We start from the raw sequence: 13110 nt of genomic DNA, 5'->3' as shown, positions 1-13110 counted from the left end.
GAAAAATATGTTAACTTCTACCTTCCTTTAGCTTTAACTTTTTGTGCGATGGTTAGCGTCTTCCTTTGCCTTTTGGGTGCTACCGCAGATGCCTTTGACGGTGCAAAACGTTTCGTCGACATTGTTGTGTTTGTTGGGGAGAAAACTTACAACCATACAGTACAGCACTTCAGAGTTATACTGCTAGCGATCAAAGATTTATGTAAATTTGACAAGCTGAACGCATTCTGTACTGGACAGGAGACAGGTCTACAACCAATCAGGACGCAGAACACAATGCGCTGTAAAAAAAAAAAAAAAGAAAAAAAAAACATGCAAAATTGCACACAAAAAAATCCGCGAAACAACAGGGCCAGGAAAGGTGAACGAGGGGCCACTGTTTTGTGATGAGAAACATGTGGAAGAGTGACACCAAGAAAATTGCAAACTGAATTATTGTAGGGAATAATATAAATAATTTAGGATTGTTTTAGTTTCTTTTTTATATTTTAAAAATGAACAAAAAGCCTTTTAAGTTAGAAACTATGATTTTACAAGTGTAGTGTGTATTTGTCAACATATAGAAAGTACCGTGTACGAATTTAACATTTACCATAGTTCCTTCAGGGTCGATAAATTGATCTGAAGTTCAAAAGTGATAATAACGCTATATACGTATTGTTTGTATTGACAACATAGGGAATGCTACGTGATGATATATGGGGATTCTAAATATCACATCGGACCTCTGACCTTTTCTTCAAGATCAAATAAGGGCAAGATTTCATGAAATGTCTTTTGTCTTAAAGTTCTACTCTCTTTGTTTTATTGCGACTTTGTTACATACACTACAGTAACACGTTATAACCATTTAAATACAATACGTTCCTCTAAAAAAAATCAATCAAAAACTATTACGTGATATTTATGACAAATATTTTAAGAACTATTACTGTAAAATGACAACCAGATGCAAACGGGGTCTTGAGGTGTCATTCCTTTTTATTAAAGGATCTATTTAAAATAATACAGGGGGGTAACATTTTAAATAAATCCTTCATTCTTCTGCAGTTTTTTTCTTTTGTGGTAGAACCACCTCAACTTCCCTCCCAACTCATCTTATGCCAGTATTTGGTTACAAATCCTTCCTGTCACGTTTTTTTGTTTTTTTCAGTCATCACACAGTGTAAACACTTCATATGGGGTCTAAAATCTGTATAACAACCAAAACCACTTACATAAGCCTGGCCTGCTTTCTTATTAACATTTTCACAGACTCTGTATATCTTTACCGTTATTTTCCCATTTGTAAGGAACACTTAAATCAACAAGCTTCCTACTAACATTTGCTTTTCTGACACTGTTTAGGCTAGGCACCAAAGTTACATATATCCACAGCCTTAACCACAGGCAAATATCTCCTATCTGATATTAGCTTTGCCACCATTTCCTTGGACATCATGGTTATCACAGTCAGCAATAAAACAATTTCCTGGTGGTCTCTCGGTATCTTTTTCAGTGCTGGCATACAGTGCTGTAACTGTATGCCAGGCGTTCTTTATTAGCAGCAAACATGAACCATTGTACACTCGTAACCGGAAGTACCCCCAAAAAAACTCTTTTTAGAGAGCCACAGCAACACCTGCTGGAACCCTCCGTAACAGCAGCAACGGCAGGCAGTATGGACAAACATAAAATTACTGTTATCTACACTTACTAAAAGGAAAAACTAACTAAGGAGAGATGAATAACTGTAAAGAAATTAAATAAGCAAAAGACAGGGTAGCTTGTGTGGTTGACACACTAAAATGCACAATCAAGCTAAAATGTGATAAAGCAGGCATAAACAAGAGACTGGCACATGAGACTGCCATTAAGCATTGGGCAACCAAACACGGTCACCAAGGCAAATAATCTGGGTTCTTCCACTAGCTAAAAACCAAGTAGAGTCGAGATGGTCAAGTCAAGTAGGTGCTAGTAGAAAAAAGTAGGACAAGAAAACACTAGGACAAAAAACAAGGGACTACAGGTCACCCCTCTAATCATGCTCTGATTGGAGCACTGGAGTCCAGGTTATGTTGCATTCACAGGCACAACTCAGGTAAGGAATGTTTTTCACTAGGAATTCCCCACATTGATACAAGTATCAAGCATTAGTATATGACCGGTTGGGAGTGAGAACAGGTTCATGGCACATGCAGTAACACCAGGTGCTGACTCACCTTCTTCTTCCCTCTATTTCATTCCTCTCGCTCCCTTTTGAATCTTTTTTCCCTCTTATTATTCTCTCTTTTTAATTGCAGATATTAAAAAAATTTCCAAATATTTCCCTTTGATGGGGAGGGATTCCTGACATCTCTTAGATGTCTGTGCTGCTTTGTGGTAACCCAACTCTGGTTGAAAGCATTTTCCTGGGAAAAAGAGGCGGCTCGCAATCGAAGGGGCACAGGGACACCTGTGGCTCTGGCGCGGCGGCGACTACAGATCATTCCTGGACGCGACTCAACACCGACCCAAGCACACAAATGCACGCACACACACATACACAGACTTCCACTCACACAGAAGAAAGTCCTCTGGCCTTCAACCTGGCTCTCCCCACATTTCCAGTGGCCTCTCCAGTTCATTCAGTGATGTGCACGCTAATGAGAGTAATATGTGAAAATGAGGACAGCTGCGTCTATAAACCCTGTCATCAATTTGTCCCAGTCATTAAAACTGGCTTTGATTGGCCTAATTGTGGTCAGTCATGCTTGCCAATGGTGCGGAAAAGTACATGGTATCCCTTTACAAGGAGAGTGGATGATGAAGTCGGAGCGCGTTGCTCTGCTATGGAACAGTGATGGTGAAGTATATTCTTTATATATATATTCAACCCGAGGCCAGAAGTGACCCATCTGATGAAGAGGAGAACACATAATGCACAAATGGCTGACAAGTTTAGACAGTAAGGTTGTCTTTCTGAATGTTAACTGCAACTCCTGTGATCCCCCCTGAACAATGTTTTATTTTTCCCTCCATAAACCAACTCAAACCTGCAGACCGCTACTCAAAACCAGTATATTATCTGATCAGGCTCAGCACCGAGCCGCCGCAGGATTGCATTCTTCAGACCTACATCGTGAGGTCTGCTGAGACAAAAACTTTCAGGTACTGTGAAACAAGACTCCTCCCGCGGGGCCATCGACTGTCACTCTTCAGAGCGAGGTGATTGACTCCCCGAATACTTTGCTCTTCAAACATCACATTTCTTATGCACACAAACACGTGCGCATGAGGAGAATGTGTGGCGGGCGGCCATGAGTGACAGCTACGCATGCCGGAAAAGGTGGGTGAAGAGGTGGGGGGGCTCAGTTTCTAGGAAGGTGTGATGGGGCAGCATAGGTCCACCAGGGCAGTTGGCTGTGCCGGTAGGAATTCGTATTAACCCCCCCAAATTGTTTCCATGCCGTGGCCATCAAAACGCTGTCAGGTCACCATCTCTTCTCTCGTTTTCATTCTGCTTCATCCCTCCTATTACAGACGCTCACAGGCTTTGTTCTCTTACTTACTGGGTGTTTAGGGGGGGCTGTGATGTGTGTGCAAGTAGGTGTGTGGCTTGCCTGTGTTATATGTGCAGACTTGTTTCTGAGCCATCAGCAAAGGTCTAACCTCTTAAAAAGCAGTACTTGGAATAATTTAGGTGTAACTGAAAATATGTCTCAGGATTTCATACATGCTCGGCAGCTGTAATCAATCTCTTTGAAGAAGTGGCCTGACTCATTTGGAAACCAAATAAATGGCCACTTTCGCTGAGCTGTTTGACATTAGTTTAACTGATTGTGGAAAATAGGACACTGATTTTAAGTACTTATGTCACTTCGGGTCTCTTTGTTATTTTTCAGCAGTTATCCAAACTAATATTCGCTGCACAAAAAAAAAAAATCCTACAAATTAGTATGGAAAAGGAAGTCCTTCAGCACATTTTATGAATGTCCAGTAAAGTATCTCGACCACCTCTGATGTTGCTGTAAAGGAAGCAAATCTGAGGAAGTTTACTCCAAGTTCTAGTCCAAGGTCATGGTTCTGGGTCCCAGCTGTGAGCTGTTTGATGGTCGGTTGAGCTCAGACAGAAAAAAACAACCTCTCCCCTGCCTGTCAGACTAAAGGTACAAGGCTATGTGTGTCTGCGAAAGGTGGGAGAGTGAGAGAGCTCCTATTCGCTATTTTGGGGATCTGGGGATGCTGCGCGGGGTTACTCGGGGCAACAGGCCACGCCTGAGCGGAGGGCTCTGTGAGGAGGGTGGGAGTTGATTACAAGCAAATGTCCTCTATCATGATCATTCCATTGCAGTACATCTCTTTCATGTTTTGTTGGACTTGACCTGACCTTGGACATATCACTCTCACTTCATATCACTCTCAACAACTGTCACCCATATAAAAAAAACAAACAAAGGGCCATAAAATTGGCTAAACCTTTTGGAAGAGCTTCTTACATCCCAGCACTTTGAGAATGCACTCTAGTCTCAATAATGCATTCCCGTGGTTGTTTCTGTGATATGGGGAGCCCAGTCCTGCTGCCGTGTGATTTATGAGAAGCATCCAGGAGACGAGGCAGGAACAGAAACTTTGGGATCTGATTTTTCATTGTTTTCCTTCAGAGGTGTGGAAACATTCAGCAAAAAAATCCCCTGACTTCTCCTGGTCTCCTGTCACTGGTCTACTTTTATCATGCTATAACGCTCAGTACCAGGAACCCATGTGTCCTTTTCTTTTTATGCACACACATGTTTTTAAAACTGTCTCGTGGAAAGGATACACCAACACGCACTACACACACACACAAACACACACACACACACACACACACAGGAATACATTTACACCTCAAAGACTTAGGGCTTATGAAGCAAATCCATCCACTGATACACACATCGCATTTCTCTAGAGAGGAGGAAGATGTTTTTTTGACGTAAGCCTCTCAAAGCAGTGGGATGTGAGAGGTAAATCAAACATCCTGCAGTGACACAGATGCAGCCTCCCTGTAGGAATACCGTTCAAAGATTTCCAAGTAGACTGGATGACAAGTACACAGACCGCTGATGTCTTCAGGAGAGAGAAAGCGGCAGGGAAAGGGGACGGCTAGAAAGAAGAAGATGGGGAAAAAAAGGTGAAACGATGCAGAAAAGATGTTGGCAAAGGATATGAGAAATGTAAAAGGAAACGATGTATTGTGAAAGAAAGGAAGGTGGCTGTCAGAGCAGCAGGAACAACAGCACAGACGAGACTGATGGGATGAACGAAGAGACACAAGCGGGGCTTTGGGGGGGAGGAAAAGATGCAGACGCAGAGTGAAGGAGTGGGTCCATATACAGCTGATTAAAACCACATGTGTCTGCCTGAGGTGAGGACACCGCAGCGCTGCGCACACATGCGAGGAACGAATGCCGTCACTCGCACCCATCAGGGGTACCGCACGCTTGTTTTCACAATTTATTTTCTCCTGCCAACTTTCTGTGCTCGCAAAAACTTTTAACATGTCATCTCCGCTGCGTCTGTCTCCCCAAACGGATAAATAAATACACACAATTGTTCTTGGGCCATCTTTCCTCTTACTTACTCTGCTAATGGAACAATACTTTGGTAAGCGTTGCCATGACAAGAAGCTCCCTAGAGAAACCTATGCGGTCAGAGGAGTCATGGGAAGAGGGCAGTGGGGGAAACCGGATGCCCAGGACACGTCGGAGGGCCCGGTACTATGAAATGTATCACGAGTCAGAATTTCAGGTGTCTGTTTTTAAAATCAGTTACATTATATATTCATCATCTCGCTATCCTCCTTTGCATTTATCCAAATTTGTCTTTCTATGAGCTTCTTTTTCCTTTTTTTGGATTCAATAAATATACATTTCCGTGCAATTTGGATAGCTTACATCCTGACAACCTTCACATGTATTAGTGTGCGTGCTTTAAAAAAAGCACAAAAACAGTCAAATTACAAAAAAAGTATCCATGACTTATATATATCATCTTTGGTAAAATGTATTTAGGACAGCTGGAAGAGCCTCGAGAAAGGAGGGAGTGAAAGGCGAGGGGTAGCTGAGAGAAAAGGGGGCGAGACAGCCATGCTATGGGAAAGTGTTTTGGGGAAACCAAATTAAGGGAAAGAAAGGCTGGACACAAAGGCCTTTGAAAGTGGCAGACAGTTCCCTTGACATGTGCCTTAAAAGAGATGCTGCCGCTGATGCCAAGAAGGAGGGAAATGATAGGGGAGAGAGAATGGAAAGAGAAGGAGGAAAGGAAGGAAAAAAAGAGATCAAGGCAAAAGATATAGCAAAACTAAGGGCAGACATAAGTGTGCACACACAACGAAACTCATGAAGGAAGACAAAGGTGAAAAGTGGAGGGAGGGAGCAGGTGAAGTCACAATAGATGAAATGAGCACAACGGATAAGGACATCAGTGCAGGCCTGTGGTCTGTGGAGCAGACCAATTCAAAACAGCCTTCCAAGGTATACGCTTTCTGAGCATGCCTGTGCACGTGCACTTATGCATGTGTGAGAACACTTAAGGGAGATGGATGGTTGGCTGGCAATTGCGCACTTAAATGTTCGTGTGGGAGAGGCGTCAGAAAGCGGAAGCTGAATTTAAACAGACTGTAAAACAATGAGCATCTGCAATTGTCTGATCCAGTTTTCAAATCTGAATGTACGGTATGGCACAGTGTACCGCCCTGTTTGGTTTAACGCAGTGGTTGTAATGTTTGAAGAATAGGAGGAAAAGTTGTTTTTTAAAAGAGACTGATAACGAGAATATATTTCAGAATCTTAAAAAAATAACAAGTAAAATCCTCCCAGGTTTATTATGTTGCAAACATGTAGATAGAGTGAAAATGTAATCTGCTCCTGCCTTAATTTTGGCACTTTGACATCATCGAAACAAACCAAAACGTGTGAGCATGCGAGACTGTACCACTGCACCATTCCTATTTCTATGTAAGCAGTGCCTATAAGCAGAAGAGACCCAAGATCTTCTGCGTCAGATCTAAACAGCAAAACGAATGTACGTTAAATCGCTGCGAGGTAATTTATGGAACTGAAGGAATAAATGACATAAAACGCCCACTTTGTGTGGCGCTGCTTGCTGATGATGTCAACAACAAAACTGCAACATGCTTTTTCTCATGCAGATCCAGCCTCTTTGATGCAGGTCGGCCCCTCTCTTTTTCCGTGTCTCCCCTCTCTCTCTCCTTCTGCCATTGTGTGTCCCTCAGAATTCACACTGGACTCTCTCCCTCTCGTCCTCACACACACACATTTTATTCCTTCCTCGGGGCTGTGTCTGACTCCGGCATGAAATCAATTTCAGAGCCTGCACCCTCCCACCCCGGCTTTGGCGCCCATTCTCTCTCACCATGAAGCGAGACTGTTGCTGTGCCAGCCTGAGAATAACCCCCACCACCACCACCACCTTAATGCCCCTTTCCTGTCCCAGAATCCTTCAGTGCTCTACCCTTGTACCACCGGGCTCGCTTCCGTCCTCATCATCACCCGCTGTTCAAAGTAGCTGCGGAGCTCTCAGCTTTCTGTTATATGTAGCCTAGATTTTGATCAATACATGAAATGGGAATGCTTAGTTTAAATATAAAAGTGCAACTCATGGAGATAGTTGAGACCTGCGCTATAGTAAGATTCTTTGTTTTTTGCTTTTACTATCAGGAATACCTATGAAAATGATGTCTGAGAAATTCTTACTGGGTTTTTTCATAAATAGCTTGCCTTTGATCATCAAAATACACTCGCAAAAGCTAAATAGGATCCCATTAAAACTCCACGAGGAGAAAAAAATCAAAGGCGTAACAACAGTTTGGCAAAGTGACAACTGCATGAAAAGGCTCGGAATCCCAAAATTGGTATAAAGTGACAAACAGTGAGTAAGTTGAAAGAGGGGTGGACATATAGAGGTCCTGTGCCACAGCTTTTATCACTGTTATTCCCTCCACTGACACACACCGTTCTTTCCTAATCCACACTGACAGAGTTTTCATCATCTGAGGAGGTGGGGACGACGGAGGACTGAAGGGAATTGGTCGAGGTGGGGGGACTTTCCTCCACTCTCTCTCCCCGGTGGCGTTGCGCGTTGAGCGGCTGCAGCCGTGGCCACCAAGGCCCCCTTTGTGCCGGTAATCACCAGGTGGTGAGTGACGGCACCGTGGCCTCCCGCTCTCAGAGAGGGAACGGGGCTGGGGAGGGGAGGAGAAGGTGAAGAGGAGAAGGTGCAGGAGCGGAGCAGCCTGGAATGTTCCCAGAAGAGACGGAGGGTGCGAAAGAGAGGGAAAGAAAGGAAACGAAAAGAAAGAGGCCGTTTGACGAGACGGGAGAGGAGGAGTTGGAGCATCTGTACCTGTCTCACAGGTGCACCGCAGGAGGAATGTGCTTCGCTGTGATGACTCAATAGGGCTTGAACCGTCAATGAAATAGCAAGGGAAAAAAATCTTCTAACAGTGTGGGAATTGTCGGTATTTCACTCATTATCTTTCAAGTTCATCTCATAACCTTGTTTTATTTGACGGCTCCACTTTAACGAGCTGATGTCATATAAGCTCCAACCAGGCTCGCCGCGTGATTACCGCTATGATTTCATGTCTTGACTCAATTATGCTCACCGAGAAACGGCCGTAAGCACTGAGTGATGTTGAAGCACATCCGAGTCTCTGAATCTTGGGAACCAAGCGAGGAGTCAAAGTTCAGTTTTCCTTCCTCTGCCACTACACTTCTCTCTCTTCCCTTTTTTTCACCTACACCCCCTCCATCGCTGACTCACCTGTGATATAACAGCACCGACGTCCCCTTTTCTCGTTCTCTGTCCTACAGAAGCACAGATAGCAGTGTCACAGTCGTCTCTCTTTCACACACAAACACACACACAAATTCCAAGCCTTCCCAGCTGCCTGTGCACCTGGTCTAGCAGCTGTCATCACTGTGGTAACTGGCATACAGCAGGCTGTGTCACTATCACCTGGTTCATCTGCCTCTGAAGGAGAGAAAGAAATGGGCACAAAAGCAAGACAGAGAGGTGGTTGGGAACAAGAGTAAAAATTTGAAAGTGTGTTTGCACTGAATATCGGTAAAAGGACTGGTTATTATCTAGCGCCTTTCTGCTCAAGCACTCAAAGCACTTTATGCAACATGTCTCGTGCACCCATTCACACAAGGACTTTTCTTTGTCTAAGTGCTTCTAGCTAACATTCACACTTGAGTGAACGCATCAGGGGCAACTTGGGGTTCCGAATCTTCCTCAAGGATACTTTGGCATGTGAACTGAGAAGCAAACCACCAACCACTCGATTAATAGATGCCCTGTTCTACCTCCTGATCAAAAGCCACCCTAATATTGGACAAACAACCTATCGCATGCCATAGCAACTTCATCTTATACAGCAATTTTAATTATACTCATCTCCCATGCCCACCATACATCACTGTTAATAACTTCCACCCAGCTGCTCTTCATGTATCCAAGCAGCTATTGCCAGAGCTGAAAAAGGAAGCACAGAAGTCAGTGGAGTGGTCTCCAACCTCGTCTTACCTCTTCTGGCTCCAACAGAAAAACAATATGGTAACAGCCATAAAGGTAAAGTTAAGGTTCACGGGCATCTTTTAACATTTATGATTGCTTTCTGCATGCACTGAGGGTGAATATGATCCTCTCTGTTAGACGAGGGTTTATTTTACAAAAGAATTTTGTTCAGTGCCAGTGAAGCATCTTTGCAGGCACAAAGGCAGTAAGCAAAACAGCTGGTATTGTGTAAATGGATCCCTTAAAGGTACAGTCAAACATTCTTCAAGGCTTTTTATTAGAAAACAAGAATGTTGTGCTCATAAATATGCATTCATTAGTGTGTAATTACATCTTCCAACAAAGTGATATAGTCTCATAAACTTTAAAAATACATAGGAGCGGGTGGCAGTTTGTAGAAGCCACAGTGTTGCCCCACCATCTAGAATGCAGTGTCCAAGATGGACATAGCCATTCCACCCAATCGTGTTTTACATATGTGGCCAGAGACTGGTCACATATGTAGTACATCAAAGACGGAGGAGGCAGATTTTTATTTAGGCTCAAGATAAGATTATACCTATGTTTTATGCTCTAAGAAGTTGTCCGCTTCACCATAGAAACAGAAACACAAAGTAAAGAAACAATGTGAACCTCACACTCTTCCTGATAAAGAGTTTGATTAAATTCTCACATTATATGAGATTTTTTTCACTAAGTGTCTAAGTCTCACAATGTTAAAGCCACTTCAAAGTTTTGCTAACGCTGGCTAACAGCAGCTAACTGCGGCTAACATCGGCTAACAGGGGCTAACAGCAGCTAACAGTGACCGAAACACACTCTTACCAAAAAAAAAGTTCAGGATATGTTCAACAACTCAATATCACCGTCTTCAGACAGAAGTGAGCTTTACTTACTCAACAACTCCTATCGAGCTCTTTTAACAAAGTTTTACAGCCTCTTTCAGAGTAAATAGGCGTGGACACCAGCCTAAACAGACAGCCTACACGCAATACAGATGAACAGTGGCCGGAGCTCTTTGTCCTACGCTGGCCACAGAACTAGGATGATGCACTTGAATTGAGAGGGGTAAGAAAACAGAATCAATTTGATTGCACTATTTTACCAATCTATTGATATCTAGTAGTAAGATTTTACACACTGTAACTTTGAAATTTTTCTTTACATTTAAAACACTGGAAAAAAGCAGGTTTGCAATGGGGTTGCAGTGGCCTTACATTTGCTCTTGTTTGACTTTTTGTTTGTGGTGGACAAAAGAATGAAAGCTATGACTTGCTTCTGAAACTGTTTTAATTTTCCTGCAACATTATTTGTTCAGGTTGACGTTTGGCGCCTGTCAAAACCAATGATTGATCACCACCCAGAAATACACAGAAACTTGTTCAACAGTTCAAAAAGCCTTGCCCTTGCCTTTAAAACGGGTGTAGCAAAACAAGACTTTTAGAGACCCCCTGCACGGGCAGCTTTAATTACAGCAGAGGAAGTGGCAGAGCTTAACGTGAACCACCCTGCTTGGCTGTTGCTTCTCATGACTCTGAATGAAAGCAGAAAAGCAGTTTAATATCTTTTAATGTGCCTGTGTGTGAGAGAGTCGCACGCTAGCAGTGTGTGGCAAAGGCACCGTGCAGCATATGGGTAGGCCCGTCTGCTCTGCCTGTTAAGCAAGGGGAGGGGGGGGGGGGACATCAAAAGGTGGATTTTATACCCCCCCACCCCCTCTGCACACTCGATTCCCACACCTCACTATAAATCCCACCCCAAAAGGAGCCATTTATGGGACAATAAGAGCCAATTTATGGGCCTCCAGAAAATGAAGGCAATTCAGAGGTGTGGGATGAAAGATGACAAGGGCATTCTTGAGGTTACAGCCGTTAGCTAGTTGCCCTGTGTTTTTTCACAACTCTACAACAACATTGAATTCTGAAGATGGAAAGAAGAGGTTGGGTATTAGAGGCCTGGAGAATTTTAGGCGCACCAGTTCAGCATAAAATAAGCGCACATACCAAACAAAATAAGCAACTGTTTTATTGAGTTTTTGGCTGCATGGTGTTCTGGATTTAGATATTAGTTCAGATTTCACATTTAGTCATGTGGCCTATCCCCTGGAGGTCACAAAACGCTTGCCGTTGAATACATACATAAAGACAATGGCATTAGCAGCTTTTTTGAACACACACACACATGCTAATAGACAGATGCACAGGAGAGGTGGACCAGATCACATCTGCCTCAGAGTTACTCAGGTGTGATGGGATTGCTAGAATACTGACATGGGATGTTTGAGGGGGGGGAAAGAAATCACAGAAAGGCCTGTGCTATACCTCAACTATTCAAGCATATACAATAGATCCCAGGCTTGCAGTGAGTGCATTGCCTGATGGGCGTAACAGCAAATCAGGCAATGCACTGCTGCTTTATCTAGCTGCTTGCATGGTTAATCGGTGAGCTACACTCAAATGGTGCATCTCTTTGAGGTTGCCCAACAATGAGTCAGCTACCTACATTAGGTCTGGAAACAACTCCCGAACAAATCAATGATTGCCCCATTTCTTTTTTTTTCTTTCTCTACTTCTTTTCTTTTTTTAATTCATTTTGTTTAATAGTCTGTAATAGTTACCACATATCATTAAGGCCAACCTCTGTGGCTTCTAACAGTGCTGTAGGCAAGCCAAGTGTTTGTTGTCGGCATTTTATTGGCTTCCAGGGAGGAGGGTTGTTGTTGTTCAGTGTAATCTTGGCACGCCAATAACAGGTTTCAATAAAAGCAGCTGCTTTCTTATGGTAGTTGAGCCGCTCTCTCCCCTACTCCTTTTTGCAAGTGTGTTGAGTGGAATAAATGGAGCGCTTCCTGTAGAGAAGAGTTTGAGTGTCTCCATTTGTCCAAACACATCTGCAGATTTTCTTTTCTTCTTTCTTGCTGTAGCTCTCAAAAATGTTCAGAAATCACTTGGTGCGTTTGTTTGTCTTTCTTGTCGTCTCTGTCACTCATTTCTACAGCAGGTTGATGTGGTTTATAAGCTATGACATAGCACAACAAGTTTAACCACACTGCCCCCTTCAGGATACAGAAGGTTATTGCAAATCAACCAAGATGAAATAGCAGATATTTCAAAGATTTTCTTGCAGTATTACATCTGTCCTTCTGAAGTAGGTTTGCATACTTTTGAAACACAGGTGAACAACACTGTACGACTAAACTAGATGTGTTTCAGTGATATTAAGTACCTATCCTATAATAATTCCGGCACAATCAGCACTTTAAAAATACAAAATAAAAAAGAGGGCAGTTCTTGCCCAACTTGCTGCACAAAGTTCCCTTAAAAATCCTTGTAACCATAAAGTCTGTCTTATCTATTGTTATATTGGCTGTAGAATTTGTATGAAGATGAAATGAGGAGAAGCGGAGATGAAAATAAGAGCAGAAGGAATGTTAAGACAAGTGGGCAGAAGATTGAGTAAAATTAGAAATAAGTCTGTCTGAAGTGGTGTCTGACTGGACACCGCAAGAAGATTGTGAAACACAGTGTAAACACCATGATTGATTGCACACAGTCCTGCAAATGTAATAAA

The sequence above is a fragment of the Rhamphochromis longiceps genome, linkage group LG8 (genome assembly GCF_057381845.1).
Source record: "Rhamphochromis longiceps isolate RC_006_pf linkage group LG8, R_longiceps_female_GT1.1, whole genome shotgun sequence".
Lineage (NCBI taxonomy): Eukaryota > Metazoa > Chordata > Actinopteri > Cichliformes > Cichlidae > Rhamphochromis > Rhamphochromis longiceps.
This window is presented reverse-complemented; position numbering follows the sequence as displayed.